At 34.2% G+C, this 19,875-nt stretch overlaps 1 protein-coding gene across 10 annotated transcripts in view; it reads left to right on the forward strand.

The window, feature by feature from the left end:
• Window positions 1-19,875, forward strand: part of CCDC88A (coiled-coil domain containing 88A) — a 122,505-nt gene that overhangs the window by 6,794 nt on the left and 95,836 nt on the right. The window lies entirely within an intron of this gene.

The following is a 19,875-nucleotide window of genomic DNA, read 5'->3' on the forward strand; positions in this document are numbered from 1 at the left end:
GACCTAATATCCAGCAAACTTGTAATTCTCAGATACTGTATTCTTCTATGTCTCTGTGCCCTTCTGTATACTCTTTCCTCCCTTAGAACACTTTCATATTTCCTCACTGTTGCTTTCTTTAACTGTCTTCTACTTCCACTCTTCCTTTGCCATTCTCTGGCTCCTGCTAGCCTATATATACCTTGTGTCTCTAAAGAACCTTCGTGGGCTTTGATGATAGCATTTATCTCACTATATTTCAGTTTTTGGTTTGCCTCACTCTGCTCATTAGCCTGTGAGCTTCTTGAAGCTAGGGATTGTATCTTCCATTTGTGTTCCTAGCAAGTGCTTGACATACAGTAGGTTCTTGATAAACTTCTGTCAAATAAATAAAGAGACCTACATAGTAAAGTGGAATGAATTTGGACATACTCGGGTTCAGTTCTAGTTGTGCTACTTATTAGTGTGTGAACTTGAACAATTTGCTTTAATATCTCCAAAGTTCACTTCCTGCATTAATAAGATGGGAGATAATGTTTCCTTCAGAGGCATAATCTCAGCTAAGGCCAGGAGAGTATTTTTCCCATTTGTTAACCACTGTATCCCCAGTGCTGGTTACTGCCATTAATTTGCTTTTTCTACATCAAGACCTACATATTTACTTGTCTCACAGTTTAGTTTTATGTGATCTGCCTTGGTGTCACCTCTAGCTGTTTGATCTTTAGCAAGTTATGTAACTTTTTAGCTTCTTCATTTTTAAACTGGGGGTAAAAAGAATCAGAGAGTTATTTTGAGAATCAAATAGGATAATTTGTGCCCAGTGCTTAGCATATGATAAGTGTTTAATATATGCTAGCTCTTGATATCTTTTTTGTTTTTTTTTTATTATTATTAATGTAATTTTTTCCTGCTAGATTGCCTTCCCTCCTTTCTTTGCTAAGCAGATGCCTACTTATCCTTTAACACTCTGTAAAGTTCCTTGGCAAAGCTAATTACTTTCCTTCTATGATTCTGTAGTATTTATCAAAGTAGCTGCCACTCTAGATTGTTAGCATTTAAAAAAAATGTTTTTGTAGTTGCATGCCTTCATTTTTTAATTTTGTTTTTATTTTTATTTTTTAATATGATACTGAGGATCAAACCCAGTGCCTCACACGTGCTAGGCAAGTGCTCTGCCATTGAGCTACAACCCCAGCCTGATTGTTAGCATTTTTGTCTAATGATATGTAACTTGTACATATTACCAGCACTTAGCATAGGACCTAGCATGTTGCAGGTTTTCAGTAAATATTGAGAAATAAAGATGTTATAGTTTTATGAATTTTCAAAATTTTGAGAGTACACTCTTGTTTTAGTATTGTAGAATTTAGCTTTACTTTTTAGTTTTCTTCCATATTCCCCTTTTTTTCATTCTTTCCCTGTATCCTTAGTTGTTTCAATTACCTTTATTGAACATTTTTCCTCCTGTTATATCTCCGTTAATGGGAGGTACGAGTGACAGGTCATGGTCCATGGTTTTGTATGGTATTAAAATATATAATGATTTTTATTTCAGTTTCCAGTAATTTTTCTGATGATGTTTAAGTGTCCAAAATGTTGAGATTTTTGACCATTGCCTCACTTTGGACTGATGTCTTCAAGATCTATCCATAGTGATTGCGTGATTCTCATTATAATTCATATCTGGTTAAACTATAGAAAGTATCAGAACCTGGAGAAGAACAAATGAGTTTAGTTGCTACATAGAGGAGTATGTATACATTTTTTAACTGAAAATTCCCTCTGTAACTTATATTATGAGAAACTAGTTCTCATAGGATAGATAGAAAGTAAGACTAATTCATAACTATATTGTTTTCAAAGGAACCCAGGATCCATGAAATAGTTTGATATAAGTCTAGGCATAAAGTTTTAATATTTAGATATACTATTTGAGATTTTACTACTATTGAGACATCTGTCTATAACTCAATTTAATCATTAGTGAACTAGCTGTTTTTAGAGTTAGTGTGGTATAAAAGCAAAGAGCATGGACTTGAGAGTTTGACCAGTTATTGAAGTGGGAATATAACTTGAACTATTCTCTTTATTCCTGATTTTATTCTTATACTTTCTTAGTACTACTTTGCTAGGTCAGTAAATAACAGAACTAGGTTGATGAGCCAGGCCTTGGGACACATGCCTGTAGTTCCAGCAATTTGAGGCATGAGAATTGTGAATTTGCAAGTTCAGGCATAACCTGGGCAACTTAACAAGACAAGACTCAAAAAAGGTGGTGGTCAGGGCTTGGGGTGTAGCTCAGTGGTTGAACACTGGTCTAGCCTACTATGAATGAAGCCCTGGGTTTGGCTTCCAAACCACTAAAAAAAAACCCCATAAACAAACCCCCGCAAAAAACTAGGTTGATGAAACTCATCAAGTTTGAGTGAAATAAAGCTTCCTCTAATATTTGTTGAACCCAGGTAAAATGTTTGTTTATAATAGCCTAAATATTTAAATGTTATCAACCAAACTTATAAGTTTTTAGGTATGTTATGGTCTTTTATCTTAATAAGTATACCTTCATAATGACTTAAAAGGAAGGGTTCAAATTTAGAATTCACAGACTCACAGTTTACAGCAGAATGTGGTAGCCCAGCCTCTTCCCGTCATCACTGGCTCTTTCTGTCACCATAAAAATGTCTCATGCATAGGCATATCAACACTCTGCAGGCATTTCCAGAATCCAAGCTATTACACTCCCTGCTCCACACAACTTCCCTTTGGCCCAAGGGTGTTCACATCTGCAGTGTTGTCCATCCTCAAGACAGATATGGGGAAGAAGCCAGTGCAGACCCTGAGATTGGGTTAGAGATATTTGGGAAAGATATTCCAGAGTTATAGGTACCTAGAGTGTTATTTGGAAAAGAGGAGTTGGTGATATATAGGTACATACTTCTGTTTACATGGACTCCTTTCCCAGCGGAAGTGTGTGGCTCAGGGAGGGCCACAGTAGGATTCAGCAGAGATCTTTTTTACACATATGAATATAATACTCAGTGATAAGAATGAAGGAGTGATTCATCAAAGATCATTTCATTCAGTCTTCTGAGTACTTACTATATAAAAAACTGCTAGGTGCTAGGACATGATGCTTTGTCCACTAGTAAGGGGATGAGCATGTAAACATTAGTGTGTGCTACATGATGGAATTGTGATTTTAATACCATGTTGGTACAGAGAGGGAAATGAGATTTACATGGAGGAAAAACCTTTTGGAGAAAGTAGCATTTGAACTGGATATGAAAGTTAACTAAGAATAATTAGGATGAATAGGAGTTCTAAATACTGGGGGAGTAGAAGGAAAGACATTTTAGGCAAAGACAATAGTAAGAAAGAGGCATAAAGATGAATAAAATGGTGGAATCAGGAAGTTTGAGGAAAGTGGAAAAATTTTGCAAGACTGTTTTAAGAGGAAATCACAAAGGGAGTTAAAGATGAATACAAGTATAGTCATGCAGGGTTGATGGCTTATTTGAAATTTGGAAACCACACATTTGTAGAGGAGCCAGTCAGCATGGTTGGGTAAACCAGTAATGCTTAGCTATTCAGAAACTGACAAAAAAAAAAAAAAAAAAAAAAAAATCTGTAGAATTTATTCAGAATAGGAGAGATGAGAAAGTGATAAGTAAATATGGGATGAGAGAAAAAATATACTAAAGATTCTTAAGGCAATAATTGAAGTCTCAAGTGACTAAAGTGAGGGGAAAAAAGCAGATATCTTCAGGAAGAGCTGATAGACTAGAGGTTGCAATAAGCTTGCAGGAAGAGTACGTTTAGAAGAAAAGAAGTGAGAGGGTGAAAAGAATAGGAGGATGAGTTCAGAGGGGACTTAATAGAATTTGAGATTTTGAATAATGATTAGGGCCAAGATGACCAATGCCTGATCGTGGATAAAATGGACTTAGGAAGTTGAGAAGCAACTTCCTTCATTATACTTGAAGCAGTGATCTCTTGATTACTGCTAGTGGTAGAAATGAAGATTAATTCAGAAATTAAAATAGAAAACTAGGCAGTTAATAGTTAATTTTAACAAAAGAATAATGGTGGGGAAGGAAGAAAACTGATGACTGTTTATAACTTTATTTTTAATTTATTTTAAAGTTATTATTATTATTATTATTATTATTTGGTACCAGGGATTGAAACCAGGGATGCTTAACCACTGAGCCACATTCTCAGTCCTTTTTTTAAAAATTTTTTTTTTTTTAGTTGCAGATGAACACAATACCTTTATTTTACTTATTTTTATGTGCCGAGGATTGAACCCAGTGCCTTACACGTGCTAGTCAAGTGCCGTACCACTGAGCCATAACCCCAGACCCTCCCCAGCCCCTTTTTATATATATATTTTTTTGAGACAGGTTCTTGCTTAGTTGTTTAGGGCCTCAGTAAATTGCTGAGGTTGATTTTGAACTTGCGATCCTGCCTCAGCCTCTTGAACTATTGAGATTATAGGTATTTCCGCTGCGACCATCTGTTTATAACTTTATATAAACATAATCTTTGTATTAAAACAAAAGATAAAACCTTGTGAAATATCTGAGTAGTTTTTCAGAAAAAAAATTAAATGACATATTCTTAATGTTAGTTTCCTAATGAAGGTTGGACAAGAAATTGAACTTCACATTATCATTGATGGCATAACTCTTTTTTTCCCCTGGATGTTGAAGGAGCAAGGAAGATAGTTTAAAGTATTGAGTCCTAGTCTTTGATGAAAACCTTAATAATTACAAACTAGTGAAGGATAAGAAGTTATAGAGAAAAACTAATGGAGACAGTGCCCTGATACATCTTTACCAATACTAGTTAAAAAGGGTGAACTAAGGGTTGGGGTTGTGACTCAGTGGTAATGCACCTGGCTACTACAGGTGCGACACTGGGTTGGATCCTCAGCACCAGATAAAAATAAATAAATGGGGCTGGGGTTGTAGCTTGGTGGTAGAGTACTTGCCTAGCATGGGTAAGGCACTGGGTTTGATTCTCAGCACCACATATAAATAAAAAATAAAGGTCCATTGACAACTTAAAAAAATTAAAAACAAATTAAATAAAGGCATTGTGTCCATCTACAACTAAAAATTATTTATTATATTTATTATTACAAATAAATATATAAAGGTTTTTTTTTTTTTAAAGGTGAACTTCAGTAAAATTTCTGTTAACTGGAAATGTTCAGGGAAAATGGGGTGTTGGGTTTACCCATATTTGAGAGTTAATTTAATTTTTCTCTTTGTTTAAAATCTTTACAAATGAATTAGATTACATTTCTGCTGTTGTAAATAGAATATATTTGTAATAATTCAAAATCTTGTGGTATCTCCTTTTATTTTTTTAAAAACCTTGAGTGTTTGTGTTAAATATTGAATGTATATCCTAAGACAAATGAATCGGAAGACAAGTGAATCCAAAGCATGCATTTGAAAACAAATCTAATAGTTTGGGATTTCTTCTTCTCTTTTTCTTTATTTTATATAGATTTAAAGGTTTCTTTTGTTTGAGGGGGGTGGGGAGAAAGTGCATTTGTTTGTTTTTGTGTGTTAATTAGTTAATGGGAGTAAAATAGGGAACTGTGATATTTATAAAAGTTAGGTTTGACCTTTGGAAACCATGAATGGTCTTGGAAACCTGTATATGGAGGAATTTATATTTGATTAAAAGCTTGAAGAATGATTGTGTTTGGGTAACTGTATATGAAGGAATTTATATTTGATTAAAAGCTTGAGGAATGATTGTGTTTGGGTAACTGTAGATGAGGAGAGGAAGATAGTTTAGGCTAGGGAAGCAGCTAGAGGAAAAATAACATAGTTTATGTATGATTTTAGAGATAGTGAGGAGATTAGCTTATTAGAGGATCCAAGTTGGGGGAATAGTAGAGTATAAAGTCACATAGGCAGAGTATACCAGATTATGGGAAATTTGAAGATTAACTTGTATAATTTAGGCAGCATATAGCAGGCCATGAGGAACCATTGAAAATTCCTTCTTAGGTGATTAAAACATGAGATTGATATGGAATTCAATTGATATGCTCTTCTAATTTTTATTGAACTTATACGGTGTACATTATTGTGAATACTGAGAGTACATCAGTGAATCATTGCAACTTGAACTATAGGGATGTTTGAAGCAAGGATGAGCATAGTAGTCAGGATTCCCTGAAGGAACAGAACCACAGAAACACACACACACACACACACACACACACACACACACACACACACACGTATATATGTATGTATATACACACACATAATTATAAACGGAGATGTATTGGATTGGTTTACATGATCTGAGGATGGGTTAGTCCCACAAAGGCCATCTGCTGGCTGAGACCTGGAGGAACCAGTAGCTGCTCAGTTCAAGAAGCTGGAAGCCTAAGAACAAGAGGGACCAATGATGCAGCCCTAGTCTGAAATTGAAGGCCTGGAAACCCCCTGGAAAATAGCTGGTGGGAGTCCACATTGGAAGAGTATAGAAGCTGGAGTTTGATATCTTTGCATAATGGCAGTAGCACTAGGCACTCTCTTGAGAAGAATTGAATGTGTATTCCTCTGCAGTTTCCTCCTTTTTCTGATTTTTGATCCATCCTAGCCCCTAGCCTTTTGGACAGTACTGCCCACATTCAGAGCAGGTCTCCTCCCTCATTTTGCTGTTGCACATGCTGGTCATCTCTGAAAACATCCTGCACACCTAGAAGTCTCTTAATTTGGGCATTACCTTGGTATCTCAATCCTATCAAGTTGACGGTCCAGATTAATTGTCACAGTGGGGAACAGACGGGGGCAAGTAAAGAGGATGGGTGGGTAGTGATATATGACATCTGAGTTTATGGTGGTAAGGCCTAGATCAGGTTGGGCTATGATTGGAGAAGGAGCAAATTCAAGAATTGTTGCAAAAGAATCAATACTATTTTAGATACAGTGTATGAAAGACAGGGAAGAATGAAACATGATGCTAAGGTTAAAACTGAGCAGACTATATTTTAAAATATATATTTATAGGAAAAAGATTTGGATACTTAATTTTACATAAAAATATATATCTTTATTTTTCTTTATTTGCAACTAAAAACATTTAAATGTATGAAACAGCAATATGTTCTGACAATGACATCTAATTTTGTGTGAGAACATTTCAATAACAGTATGTGCTCCTATTTAAATTTTATATTAGAAAGTGTATATTTCATTTTCAAATTTATTTAGTAATTATTTTAGGGGTGTGTTATTACAATTCTTTTGGGCCTTTGGAATGCTTGGATGGCTACGTTCATAGGCAATTTCATCTTGGAGACTTAATTCTCTGGAAACTAATTTGCATTTTAATTACTCAGAATTAGTGATCTTATTAGTGTCATATTTTTATTAATTGTGAATATTCAGACTTTCATCTGTGCTAATGCTGTGTTCAATAAACTTTATTTGTGCTGTCTTCAATAAACTTTTTTGTTATCTGAGAGTATTCATATAATTAACTCCTTTACACATTCTATAAGTGTTATTTGTATTGCATTGTATTCTGGAAGAAATTCCCGAACTTATTTGTATAATTTTACAGATTTTTAAAAATTCTGCAATGGAGAAATTTATTTCAGTAATGTTAAAGACTTTTTTATTTTGGTACCAAGGATTGAACTCAGGGGCACTCAACCACTGAGCCACATCCCCAACCCTATTTTGTATTTTATTTAGAGACAGGGTCTCACTGAGTTGCTAAGCACCTTGCTTTTGCTGAGGCTATCTTTGAACTTGAGATCCTTCTGCCTCAGTCTCCCGAGCCACTGGGATTATAGGTATGCACCACTGCACCAGATTAAAAACTTTTTTTTAAAGTCCAGTATTTATTTTTTACATTTTTTTGAACATTCCATTATACATCAGTTTTGCTGTTCATGGTTACTTTTAAAATATTCTAGAATCTGAGGTCATGTATTCCCTCATCTTTTAAAAATTGGTGACCCATTTAATTAAGTTGGAAGTCCCTGAGGTGGACGTGGTAGCACATACCTGTAGTTTAAGTCCAGGTTGGGCAACTTAGTGAGACCCTGTCTTAATAAGGGCTGGAGGTATATCACAGTGGTAGAAAACCCTGGGGTCAATTGCCAGTACCAATAGATACATAAATGGATGGATAGAGAGAGATGGGACAGTCAGACAGATGAATACACACATGTACACTTATATCCCCAAACAACTTGCTTTTATTGGGCCATTCGTAGATCTTGCTGCAAGTTTCTTTAACTTATTTATTAATTCCTTACCTTTTTATATGTGTACCTTTCCTCTAATTTGAGTAACTCGATTTTTTTTTGGTAGTGCTAGGTATAGAACCCAGAAAGCGCTCTGCCCCTGAGCTGTATTCCCTCTAACTTGATTTTTCATAGATCACATTTGTTTTCAGTGTTACACTTGTTAGGTATAGCTCTTTTTTCTCTAGTTTACTTTTTATTATATTCTTTTAGTTTTGACTGTCTTTAGCAGTACTTTTATAATAGGTACGTATTCACTTGCCTTTAATTGGTGGTTTTATAATGCAGTTAGCATCGATTCTTTTGGAGCACTTTTCTGGAACACTGAAAATGACAAGCCAGTATTGTTTAAATCTTGTTATACTCTTAATGGGAATCCATATTCTTAGAGTTGTCCTTGTGGGGACTTTTTTAATGTTAGAGAAATTGATGATAAAAAAAATTTCTTATCCAATTTAAAAACTTGTTGAGGATAGTTTCTGTGTATATATATATATATATATATATATATATATTTATTTATTTTAGTTTGTTAATTATACTTTGGAAAATAGTTTTTAAGGATTTTCTTAATTTTAGAGATGAACTTTTGAAATTACCAAGAGGGGGAATTCAGGTTAAGTATCTTTATGCTATTGAGTTAGTAGTGTGGAAGTAAAAGCATAGTGATTAAGAAGTGTGTTACTGATAGAGGAAATGCCTAACTTTGCATCAGCCTACTTGGACATTTCTTAAGTCTCTAGGGCTGACTGCATCTGGAGCAGACACTGCCCTAGAATACTGATTAAAACAAATGAAAACAGACCTCTGACTGTATCTTAAGGTTGTTTTTTTAAAAATATTTTTTTAAATTATCAGTGGACTTTTATTTTTTTATTTATGTGTGGTGCTGAGAATCAAACTCAGTGCCTCACACATGCTAGGCAAGCACTCTACCTCTGAGCTTCAGCCCAGCCCCTGTCTTAAGGTTTAAGGGCAACAGATAAAGATTGTGTCGCAGTGTGGCCCCATCAATGTTCATAGCAGCCGAATTCACAGTAACCAAGCTATGGAACCAACCTAGATGCTCTTCAATAGATGAATGGATAAAGCAAATGAAATACATATACACAATAGAATATTACTCCACCATAAAGAAGAATGAAATTATGGAATTTGCTGGTAAACGGATGGAACTGAAGATTATCATGCTAAGTGACATGAGTCAATTCCCCAAAACCAAAGGCCAAATGTTCTTTCTGATGTGTGGATGTTGACTCACACTGGGGGCAGGGGGTGGGGAAGTGGAGGATCACCAGATTGGACAGGAGGGAATTGGGGGAAGGAATGGGATGGGAATGGGAAAGAAAGCAGAATGAATTGGACATAATTTTCACGTGTTCATATATGAATACACGACCATTATAACTCCACAACCTTAAGAATGGGAAGTTATACTCCATGTATGTATGATATGTCAAAATGCCTTCTACTGTCGTGTATAACTAAAAAGAAGAAATAAAAAATACTGTCACAGATCAGTGATGCTCATTTGTCCTATAAAGTCTTTTTTCATTTCAGTCACTGTTCTTGTGGTTAACCACCATATAATTAAATGTTTTATCACTTTATGAAGGCACCATTTAACATAATACTAAGTCCTTAGGTCTCCACACCAAGGATAGGACTTGATTTGCCTAAAACAGTGATTCTCAAAGTGAGAGCTATAGACTTTCTCAACCCCAGAGACTCTGAAGTTTATCTATCAGCTCAGAATTATTTTCATAAAAATATTAATGTCATTTGCCTTTTTTGCCTGCGTTGCAAAAGCACTGATGGTACAGAATTAAACTTGGGTAAAACTGCTGGCATCTTGGCATGATCAAGGAGTTATACCAGATTGGTAGTGGTAGTTATTGTATATCTGCATACTGTGTGTTTGTAGTGAAAAAAAGTAAAAATTTAAAAATCCAGTTTCATTTAAAAAATGTCCTTAAGGAAACAGTAAAGATGGCTTTATTGTCTTTATCCTTGACTACATACATTTTTTTTTTAAGATTCTGTGGAATAAAATGGAAAGAGTACATAAAACACTTCTATTGCATAATGAAATGTGATTAGCTCAAGGAAATATGTTTTTTTTGAATTTCAAGCTGAACAAATCCATGTTTTGTGGAGACCTATTTTTATTTGAAATAACACTGACAAAATTCAGACTTAAGTGTTGAGCAGACATTTTATCAGAAATAATTAAAGTGAGCCTGTAAACAGCTGATCATATTCTCAGTAATAAAATCTGAATAATGGAAACATAAGCTTGTCAGTTTCTCATATGTAAAGTCTTTTTTGATGAGATCAGAGGTGATAGTAGTGATTTTTAAAATACTGAATAAAATGTGCTAACATTTTCAAAATCTTTATTATAAACTCAGAGAATCAATATTTTCAAAATAACCATTGTATGATATTAAGAAATCCACATTCATCTATTCAACATGCCAGATAGACCACTGTTTTTTTTTTTTGTTTGTTTTAAAAAAAATTTTAGTTGTAGATGAACACAATACCTTTATTTTACTTATTTATTTTTATGTGGTGCTGAGGATTGAACCCAGTGCCTCACACATGCTAGGCAAGCGCTCTGCCACTGAGCCCCAACCCCAGCCCTAGACCATTGGTTTTTAATGTCAGAATAAGGAAAGTTGAACAATACAGTTTCATGGTTCACCTTACAACCAGGTACCTCGTACTCAATTTTTATAGTATGGGAGAAAAATACTGAGCCAGAACCCCAGCCCTTTTTTATTTTATTTATTTATTTTAAAATTTTTTCTTTAGTTGTAGATGGACACAATATCTTTATTTTATTTATTTATTTTTATGTGGTGCTGAGGATCGAACCCAGTGCCTCACACGTGTCAGGCAAGTGCTCTACCACTGAGCCACAACCCCAGCTCCTTTTTTATTTTTTATTTTAAAACAGGGTCTCACTGAGTTGCTTAGGGCCTTGCTAAGTTGCCAAGGCTCACTTTGAATTTATAATAGTCCTGCTTCAGCCTCCCGAATTGCTGGGATTACAGGCATGTACCACCACACCCAGCTAAACTATTAAAGAGATTTAGAAAGATATTAAAAAAGTTACTTCCATTAATTTTTTTTCTATTTTGTAAAAGATATCTTTCATAAATATGCTCTTTATGTTAATAAATACAATATTTTTATTTTGAGATGAATTAATAATTAAAAAAATTAACAGTAAATATAATAAGCAAAAGTTCCTTAGATTTGGGGGTCCTTAATTTTTAACAGTAGGAAGGGATTCTGAAACCAAAAAGTTAGAATACTGATAGATTAATATTTGAAGGACTCATATTTATTCATTCTGTAAGGAATAAAGGGTAGGTCTTCAGCTATCTTTTCCAGTTTAGATAAAACTAAAGTTACATATATGTAGTACCAGATTTTAATAAGTTTTGTGCGCATTTGCAATTTTTAAATTAAAGCTTTACTTCTTTTGTTAAACTAGTGAATGTCTTGCTGGGCTATTAGCTCAGTAATGGGCTTATTAAAAATGCCATATTTTTCTTCAGCTTTAGAAGGGGTAACTCGGTATGTTTTCTTTTTTAAATTTTTTAATTTTGTAAAATATTTTTTAGTTGTCAATGGACATTTATTTATTTACTTTGTTTTATGCAGTGCTGAGAATCAAACCCAGTGTCCCACACAACCCCAGCCCAGTGTGTTTTAAATTATGAGAATACATATATGAGTGGAGTTGACTGTAATCTGTAGGTGGTTGTTACATACATACCACCCCAAAATGTTCATTATTGTGAAGACCAAAATAGCTAATACCTGTGAAAATATTCTGCAGATTTTTTAAAAGATTCTATTAGTATTAGTATTAAGTTGTATAGTTAGCTTCCACATATAGTGATTAAATTTGTGGGACAGATTGTGAGAAAAGAGGGAAATTAAGTTTAAGGAATATCTCTAAAAAAAGGGATTGCTTTAAAAAAAAGAATACTTTTTTTTAAAAAGCCACTTATTTCACTTGATTAATACTCAGTATTAATACTGAATATTTTAATAGACCAAATAGTGATAATATTTACCAGGTTAATTATTTTCATAAAACAAACATTCTGGTTTATGTATATTTTAAGTTAGATATGAAAATCACTTAATTATTTCAAAAATTCCATGGTTTTGTAGTTATACAAAAAAATTTCAAAAATAGCAAAAATTCTGTGTAACTACTTTTAAATTATAGTGACATTATCAAAAGCATGAACATATATAGCAAAATCACTGATGGTGCTTTACCACTATCAGTTAAGCACCAACACAGAACAGATGGTCCAAGAGGACACACAACAGCTTTGCAGTCTGGATAGAAGAGCATAAAGCCATTAAAACTATCAGATTTCTGTTTCTCATATATTTAAATCAATGAATAAGACATAATCCTCAATCATGCAAGGACTAAATCTCAGTGTATTAGTGTTGCAAAATTGCTAACTTTTCCTTCATCTTTTCTCCTAATTTAAAAATTGATGTATACAGTGGAAGATAATACTATATTACCTGTTTATTATTTAATTGAAATTAATGCAACTTGTCATAAATAGGTCATTTATAAATGTGAAATTGCTCAAGGCTCTCTTTTACTGCCATATTGCATTTAACTTCTGCCTGGAATATTTGAATTATATTGCTAGGCTGTTTGCCACTAAACCATTTTTCATTTCCATCATACAAAGAGTGAATTGGTCTGAGATTGTGTTACCTTGGAAATAGCTGTGTATGATTAGAAAGGTACTTGTTCACACTGCACATTACATGTGTACCATTTAATAACTCATTTTTTATTTTAGAAAAAAGCCTTTCCAAAGATATATTTTTTAAAAAGGTATGCTTTTAAAAAGAGCTTTAAACAACTTTATTAATTATGATTATATATTTTGAATAAATCTTTGTTTAGTATTTAAAATATTAAACAAAATGAAAAGCATAACAGTATAATTTTTAGAATACTTAATTGACAACAATTATTTTTAGAGAATTTTGGAATCCTACTATATTTAGTTTGTTTAAATGACTACATGGAGGTTTTTTATTATATGTATCCTTAAATACCTTAAAAGACAAGAATGGGGATATTACAGAAGAATTATTTTAGTTTATTTTTAGTCTTATCCATGTTTTATGACTCTGAAATCCCTAGCATTAAATCCAAGGTATAGTATAGTTGTTTTTAAAGTATTTTTTTTGTTGTAGATGAATACAATGCCTTTATTTTATTTATTTTTAGGTGGTGCTGAGGATCAAACCCAGTGCCTCACACATGCTAGACAAGTGCTCTGCCACTGAGCTCCAGCTCCAGTCCAGTATAGTATAGTATTGTTAAATATGCTTCAACTAAATAACAAACGCAATTATAATATTTTTACCTGGAAGTAAGTAAAATGAACAGGCTTCTTTAGGCGAAAAATTTATTATAGGTGCTTTTCAGATCTCCTTAAGAATGTTTTACATAATTAAAAGGGTTTAGTTAATACCAAGGGTTGATAACAAAATCCAGCAATTCACTATTCTTTCTCTCCCCCTAGTTCAGTTCCCAGAGTAAAAACTTAAAATTTTTAAGCAAAAAATTTCCTATCATTTATGAATATCCTATTGTTTATATTTAGCATTTATAGATAGATAATATGTCTACTCTGGTACTTATTGATTTATCCTTTTAAGACATTGTCTATTGATGTCTTGATAATGGCAGATAAGATTTTATACTTTTTATATCTTTATACTTCTCCTTACCCTGTCTTGATACAGTTATCACAAGTTTAGTTGTTAGTAATCAGTATCTCCATTATTATAACTTTGTTGCCAAATTAGGTATTATTTTTCCTGATGTTACTAAGTGTGTTAATTTGCATAATTTTCTGTAAATTCATCCTTAAATATTCAACTATTTTTCATAGGAGTGGCACTTAGGACTTTTTAGGCAGTTTAACCTGAGGGCAGTTTTTTGTCACGTAAAAAGATCATCCTTGGGGCAAAAGGACCCGTTTTCTGTGATCCTAACATATGTCAGAATGACCCTTTCTCATATTAGGCATGCATTGAATGGGAAACCTGAGCCTTGTTGAAAGTTTATTGCTCTCTAGATTCATGCCTAGAATGTTTAGTGGTTATCCTGGCCTCCAAGTGCAGAAAGTTTATGATGATAAATAGACTATGATGTAATAGATAATGATTCTAATGAAGTAGGAACTTTTCAGTTCTATTTAATACTAAAATAATCTTCAACTAAGTACAAGGTAGATTAGAAACTGAAACTGGAGATTTCAAGTGCCTGGATGTTAGCCTAGTCAACCAAAGAACTTCATTATTCTCCTGGGTTTCTTAATGAGTTTACCAGATCATAGAAGGCCTCTCAGATCTCAGGTACTCATTTCAAAGATTTGCAGATACAAAGCAGCACAGTTTTATAAAGGATGTAGAAAACTTTCATTTCAATTTCTTTAAGATTCCTGTTCAGTGTAAGCCTATTTTTAGGTGTGAAAGTACTTTTCCCCCTCAATTTTTTGAAATGTTTTTTCTAGCTTAAGTTGTATTTTTCATTTTCCCTCCAATTTCTAAAATAATTTCATTTGATACCTTTAATATGTAAAAACTAAAATCCTTCTTATGTATACTCAGAATTAATTGTTAAAAGCAGTTTTTCTCAAAAGCTAAAAGAACTTAATATAAAACAGTTGTTTTTACAAAAAAAGATTTGATCAAACCAAAATTTTAAATTCTGAAATACTGCTAATTCTTAGAAGAGCTTTATGCAAAGGAGACTTTCAGACTCCTAACAACTGAATAAATTTTGAGATGCCACGGGAAAAGTGTTAGACATAAAATTTTAAAAGGAAAAATTTGAAACTTTTATTTGAGGGTGGGGAATGTAGCTCAGTGATCAATGTTCACCTTGCATGCACAAGGCCTTGGGTTCAATCCCCAGCACTACAAAATAAACAAAAGATTTTCTTTTAAAAAAATAAATCAGTTTAAAGAAAACAGAGAAACCAGATAATGTTGTGTTGTTTCACAAAGATAATATTTACATCTTAAAATTTGTTAACGTGGAAGTGAAATTACAAGCCAGGCAGGGTGGCTCAGGAGGCTGAGGCTGAAGGATCGCAAGTTCAAAGCCAGCCTCAGTAAAAGCAAGGCACTAAGAACTCAATGAGACACCCTAAGTAAAATACAAAAAATGGGACTGGGGATGTGACTCAGTGGTTGAATGCCCCTGAGTTCAATCCCCAGTAATACCCCCCCCCCAAAAAAAAAAGTGTAATAACAAATATATTAGGATACTATTCATTTCATAGACTGATCCAAATTATATGTTGTCATGAAGTAATGGGCTTACACTATGAATGGGTATAGTGTTTTTTTGGTTTATATTTGTAGTGATATTGAATCTGATGATTTAAATACCCACATTTATAATAAAATATCTGTGATGAACTGGTGGGAAAAAGATCGAATCAATTTTAGTTTGGTTACTCACTATGAAAACAGAATTGGAAATATACTCAAATTTTATAGATAATATTGCTGGAACCTTTCTGTCATTCTTTTCTTTGTTTTCCTAAAAGATCCTGTAAGAGAAAAGTCTAAAAGAGAATAAAGAGAAAAACTCTAGGATCCTAAGACGATTATATCTTTGGACTTCAACTTCCTGATTTATAGTGAAACTAGGTTTCTATAAAGTATTTCTTAGTCTAAATGTTATCAGGGTGTGAATAGGAAGAGTCATGGGTAAGAGGTATGTAAGGGGTTCCAAATATATAATAAAGAAAATAGAAATAAAAAGATGGAAGAATTCTTGAGAGCTAGGGTATTTACTTAATGCCTCTGATTACAACTGAAATTTATATAATTATAGGTGAACCAAACACTGGGGTTGTTCCTACTTGGTTTTCCCAGTCCCAAATGAACTTTTCTCCACCATGAAACCTTGACTAACTGAAGCTTGTGTACGGATTAAGTAATATAACTGGTATAGTAGGTATTCAGTATTTGTGTAGCTCACTGACTAAAAATGTACTGGAGTTGATTACATAAGCCAAGATTTTTCCCTTTGGTTATTTGAGTTTTTAACCATGACTTCCTGACCATGCTGCTGTTTGGCTTTGTTTGTCATGACACATGATTTGACTTTTGTGATATAGTCTTCTTGTTTTTATAAGTAACTAGTTCTGGTTGGTGATTTTACTTCAGAGCTCCACTTTTCCATTTAAATTCTCATATGCCTTGGGCTGGTCTGGTTTTATTCATTATTTCCCCTACAGTAAGCATAAATCTGTCACAAGTCATATTTAGCCTGCCTTACTAATATTCTCCCTTGTTGTGCGGATCAAGTACTCTGTTATTCAGCTGATCTTTGAGACAGAAACTTTAGTGGGGAGCACGTATTCTAGGCTGTCAAGTTAGTGATCTTGGAGAATGTCGTCTCATAACTTGTTAGTTCTTTTTAAAACATTGCACATAGTCCTGATCATTTATTTTCAGTGGAAAAGTGGGTGAACTTCAAGGCAAATGAATATTTTCCAGTTGATAGAAGAGGAAATTAAAATGGTCAGTAAATATGAGATATACTCATGGTTAATATTGTAATCATGGAGTTATCAGTTACAACATAGAAGCACAATTGCTTGATACCAGTAAAATGTAAAATGTTAAAGGTATGTGAGAAAAGGGATTGTGAATGGGAGTGTAAATTTCTACAGCCATTGTGAAGATGTTTGGCAGTGTTTATTAGAAATGAAAATGCATATACCTTATACCCAGTAGTTCTTCTCTTATTTCAGACAAAACTTTGGACATATGATGTATGTATGAGAAAACACTGATTGCCAGTTGCTGCATTGTATTTAATAGGGAAATTTAGGAACAATCTAAATATCTATCAATAAGTCAGTAGAAAACAAGTAGCACACTCTGTATGAATTGAGAGCAAGGAATTGGATCCTGCTTGGGCAGGAGGAGACCCCCTTTGGGGAAAGGAGCCATTGGAGGGGTTTTATTTGACCTTCTTGGGGTGAAGGTTGTTGATTTGACCACACATCATCTTGCAGCACTTGACAACACAGGGGTGAAGGTGGGCATAACAGTCATAACAGATCATCATGTCACAGTTGTACTTCTGGGCAAACTGGCACAGGGAAGTCTCAGTGATGCCAACCTGCAGGGGTTGCACCAAGTACAGCAGGGTAGATCTATCTGGTTGTTTTCATCTGAAGAGAGTATAGCCATCCTGTCCTCCAAACACTGCTGGTCAGGTGGGATTCTTCTTTGTCTTGTATTTTGGCTTTGACATTCTCAGTGGTGTCAGTCTCAACCTTGAGGATGATGGTCTTGCCCATCAGGGTTTTTACAAAGTGCATCTCTGTGTCTGCCACTTGGGAGCCTCGTTGAAGAAAAAGAACGGTTTTAATTTCTTATATGGTAAAAAGTGATAAATATAGCCCACCAAAACAAAAGTTGTTTGAGGTCATCAACTAAGGTTGTAAAGGAGACTCAAGACCTCATATTTGAAACATTGCTGAAATAAAGCACCATTCAGTGTAAACTGTCTAGGGAAGGACCTGAAGGTACTAGGAGTGCAGTGGGCTGAGAGAAGGAGATGGTTTAAGGAATGAGAGGTTTATATTCAACTGTATTCCCTTTTGAGTAGGTGTCAGTTTCTTGACTTCTCTGCATTCTTATGTGGAGGATTAAATTCTACGATCCATGGGAAAATACTCAGTCCCCAGTGACTGCTTAAGTTCCTTCTTTCTGATATTCTGAACTCAACCCTTGAACAGGGTATCTTGATTTATTATCTGTCATTTAAGCTGGCATCATCTTTCTACAGCTTGGCTTGTTTGTCCCAAGGAGAAACTGGCTCCTACATGCTTATCTTCTGGCCTTAACTTAACCTTCTGTTCTGATGCCACCACTTTTACTTTATTTCCCATTCTTAACCCACCACTTTTACTTTATTTCCCATTCTTATCCCATTCTTTTCTGCTCCAGTTTCTTCTCCTTCATAATCATTCAGCCCTTTGCTTTTATTGAATCTGCAAAGTTTATCCAATATGAAAGTGCATTATCCACTTCATTGTTTAATTTCTTTGGAACATATACTCATATATCATCTCCATTACCCAGGGAGGATAAATAACATTTATTGGGTTATTAGACCATAGTTGAAATTCTTGATTTAAGTGGATTCATTTTGGTTGAGGAAAATATATATTCAAACCACAGTCACACACCTCTGTAATGCCAGCAATGGGAGACTGAGGCAGGAGGATGATGATTTTTAGCACATCCAGGGCAAATTAATAGAACCCATCTCAAAATGTAAAATATAAAAAGGCTGGTGATGTAGCTCAGTGGTAGAGCACCCCTGGGTTCAGTCCTCAGTACCAGTTTTTAAAAGTGAGGTGGGGTGGGTACTAAGATGTTATTTAACTTAGGAGTGGGGAGAGAAAAAAATGAAAATGAAGGGCACCATCTGACCCAGGTTTCAAATTTATTTTTCTACTGATATTGGAATATCAAATGCATTTATGTTAATTCAAAGCACAGAATAGATGACAAAATAATCATGTCTTTTTGTATCCCATTAATGAAAATGTATATATAATTTTATAAAGAAAATATAGGATTAATCTTGTTTCAATGTATTTTTATGTTTCTGTTAGTGCATTATAGTTATACATAATAGTGGGTTTCATTTTGACATAATCATACATGCATGGACTATAATTTGTTCCATTTCATTCCTCAGTACCTCCTCCCATCCAATCCTTTTTCCTACACACCACACCACCTCATTCCCCTTCCTCTACTCCACTGGTCTTCCCCCTATCTATTAATTGTTAGTATAAGTTGGTACTTTATAAGCATACATAAAAGTGAAATTCACCATGGTACAGTCACACACATAGCATAGTTTGGTCAACCTCATTCTGCAGTTTCCCACTTTCCTCATCTTCCCCCTTCCCCTTCAACCCCACTCGCTCTTCCACTCCACTGATCTCCCTTCCGTTTTCACAGTGTCCTCCCTTTTTCCCCCTTATTTTGCTCTAGCATCCAAATATGAGGGAAAATGTTTGACCCTTGACATTCTGAGTCTGGCATATTTCATTTTACCATAATGTTCTTCATTTCCATTCATTTACCAGCAAATGCCATAATTTCATTTTTCTTTTTGGCTGAGTGAAAAACTTCATTGTGTATATATACCACATTTCTTTTTTTTATTGTAAACAAATGGGGTTCAACTTGTTTCTCTGGTTGTATGCCACATTTCTTTATCCATTCGTCTGTTGATCGCCATCTGGGCTGATTCCATAACTTGGCTATTGTGAATTGAACTGCTGTAAACGTTGATGTGCCTCTATTACTATAATGTGCTATTTTTAGTTCTTTTGGATAAATACCAAAGAGTGGTTCCATTCCTACTTTTTGGAGGAATCTCCAAACTGCCTTCCAAAGTGGTTATACTAATTTGCAGTCCCACCAACAATGTATGAATGGTCCTTTTCCCCACATCCTTGTCAGCATTTATTATTGTTATT

Source organism: Sciurus vulgaris (assembly GCF_902686455.1).
Source record: "Sciurus vulgaris genome assembly, chromosome: 14".
Taxonomy (NCBI): domain Eukaryota; kingdom Metazoa; phylum Chordata; class Mammalia; order Rodentia; family Sciuridae; genus Sciurus; species Sciurus vulgaris.